Here is a 3263-nt window from a genome sequence, read left to right as displayed (position 1 = left end):
ATTTTAATAAAAACATGCCTAAGCTTTGTCCTAATTATAAAAGTAATCATATCTATTGACGTACCATTTGAAATTCGCCAAGTGTTTTCTGTGATTTCTTTTAGCATATCTTCACGCTCTTCCCCTGGAGAATAATGTGAAGTGGTGGAAGGATTCGCAGTCTGATTACTGGTCTGACAGGCTACAGTGGGTGGGTCCTACATCGGGCGGGTTCTACAATGGGCGGGCTCTATGACGGGAGGTTCTACATCGGGCGGGTTCTATATTGAGTGGGTTCTACAATGGGTGGGTTCTACAATGGGCGGGTTCTACAATGGATGGGTTCTGTACTGGGGGGTTCTATAATGGGCGAGTTCTACAATGGGCGGGTTCTATATTGAGTGGGTTCTACAATGGGCGGGCTCTATATTGAGTGGGTTCTACAATGGGCGGGCTCTATGACGGGAGGCTCTACATCGGGCAGGTTCTATATTGAGTGGGTTCTACAATGGGCGGGTTCTACAATGGGCGGGTTCTACAATGGGCGGGTTCTACAATGGGCGGGTTCTGTAACGGGGGGTTCTACAATGGGCGGGCTCTACATCGGGCGGGTTCTAAAATGGACAGTTTCTACTTCAGGCGGTTTCTACATCGGGCAGGTTCTATAGTGGGGGGGTTCTATAACGGGCAGCTTCTAAAATGGACGGGTTCTATAACGGGCGGGTTCTATAACGGGTGGGTTCTAAAACGGATGGGTTCTACAATGGGCTGGTTCTACATCGGGTCGGTTCTACAATGAGTCGGTTCTACATCAGGCAGATTCTAAAATGAGCGGGTTCTATAATAGGCAGGTTCCACAATGGGCAGGTTCTACAATGGGTGGGGTCTAAAATGGGCGGGTTCTACAATGGGCGGGGTCTATAATGGGTGGGGTCTATAATGGGCAGGTTCTACAATGGGCGGGGTCTATAATAGGCAGGTTCTACAATGGGCGGGTTCTACAATGGGCGGGGTCTATAATAGGCAGGGTCTACAATGGGCAGGGTCTATAATGGGTGGGGTCTATAATGGGCAGGTTCTACAATGGGCGGGGTCTATAATAGGCAGGTTCTACAATGGGCGGGTTCTGTAATGGGCGGGTTCTACAATGGGCGGGTTCTGTAATGGGCGGGTTCTGTAATGGGCAGGTTCTAAAACAGACGGGTTCCATAACGTGAACACTCCTTCCATGGCAGCAACCATCCCAGCCAATAGGATGGTTAGTTCTATAAGCGGGAGGGCTTTTACGGGATCACACAGCCCACCGGATTCGTCTATCCCACTGGTTGTCAAGCCAGAGCTCTGGTATCTGCTCACCGGGAATAATCTGTGTTTAATAAAAAACAATATTTTGGGAATGTGAGGGAATTATTTACCTCTTTCCAGGTAGAGTGAGTTAGGAACTTAGGAGCATAGGAACAGGGATAGGCCGTTCAGCCCCTCCAGCCTATTCCGCCATTGAATTAGATCATGACTAATCTGTATCTTAATTCCATCTACCCGACTAGGTTCCATAACCCTTAATCCACTTGACTAACAAAAATCTATTAATCTCAGTTTTGAAATTTTCAATTGACCCCCAGCCTCATCAGCTTTTTGGGGGAGGAGAGTCCCAGATTTCCACCACCCTTTGTGTGAAGAAGTGCTCCCTGACATCGTCCCTGAACAGCCTAGCTCGAATTTCAAGGTTATGTCCCCTTGTTTCAGACTCTCCCACCAGAGGAAATCGTTTCTATCTACCCTCTCAAATCCTTTAATCATCTTAAATACCTCAATTAGTGCACCCCTTAATCGTCTATGTTCTGGGGAATACAAGCCTAGTCTATGCAAACTGTTCTCATAATTTAACCCTTTTAGCCCCAGTAGCATTCTGGTGAATCTGCCCCGCACCCCCTCCAATCCCTGAGATCCGGTGCCCAGAACTAAATGCAGTACTCCAAATGTGGTCTAACCAGAGCTCTGTACAGCTGTAACATAACTTCCACCCTTTGTATTCCAGTCCTCTTCAGATAAAGGCCAACATTCCAGTAGCCTTTTTAATTATCTTTTCTTCCTGTCCACTAGCTATTAGTGATTTCTGTACTTGGATCACTGAATCTCTCTGGTCATCCACAGTGCCTTCTCGCCATTTAGAAAATACTCTGATCTATCTTTCTTAGGTCCAAAGTGGATGATCTCACACTTTCCCACATTGAACTTCATCTGCCACAGTTTTGCTAACTCACTTAGTCTATCGCTGCCCTTTTGGAACTCTCTGCTCCCATCTACAATGTTTACTGTACCACCTAACTTAGTGTCATCAGCAATCTTAGATATTTGGCTCTCTATTCCTTCATCCAATCATTTATAAATATAGTGAAAAGCTATGTCCCCAGTACAGATCCCTGGGGGACACCACGAGTCACATCCTGCCAATTTGGAGTCCATACCTATTATCCCTACTGTCTGTCTCCTAACTCCTAACCAATTCCCTATTCAAGCCAATAGGTTTGCTCCAATTCCATGCGCTCTCATTTTTGTTAACAGTCTCTTATGTGGAACCTTGTCAAATGTCTTCTGGAAGTCCATATAAATAACATCCATAGACACTCCCTTATCCACCACTTCAGTTATCTCCTCAAAAAATTAAACTAGGTTCGTTAGATGTGACTTACCCTTTACAAATCGAAGCAGACTCTCTCTGATCCATTCATATTTATCCAAATGACCAGTCATTCTGGCCCTAATAACAGATTCTAGTAATTTCCCCTTAACTGACGTTAGAATAATAGGCCTATAATTTCCTAGTTTATCCCTCTTACCCTTCTTAAATAGTGGAGTGACATTGGCAATTTTCCAATCCAAGAGTACAATCCCTGAATCAAGAGAATTTTAGAAGATCATGACTAAAACACATCAACAATTTCCTCATCTACTTCTTTTAATACCCTGAGGTGGAAATACCCTGGAGATTTGTCTATCTTTAAAAACATTAGTTTCTCCATCACTATGTTTTTACTTATATTGAATCTAATTAGTTCCCCCCAACTTCATTTATTTTTTTTTAGTTTTATCTCCAGTATTTTAACCTCATCCTCTAGTGAAGGTAGAGTACAAAATAACTATTTAGTAAGTCTGCCATTTCCTGATTTCCAAATACAATGTCACCTACTTCTGTCATTAAGGAGCCGACATTAGACTTAGCCAGCCTCTTTCTCTTAATATATTTGTGAACAATGTTAGCATTGTCCTTGATATCCCTCACA

This window comes from Heptranchias perlo, chromosome 11 (genome assembly GCF_035084215.1).
Source record: "Heptranchias perlo isolate sHepPer1 chromosome 11, sHepPer1.hap1, whole genome shotgun sequence".
NCBI classification, from domain to species: domain Eukaryota; kingdom Metazoa; phylum Chordata; class Chondrichthyes; order Hexanchiformes; family Hexanchidae; genus Heptranchias; species Heptranchias perlo.
This window is presented reverse-complemented; position numbering follows the sequence as displayed.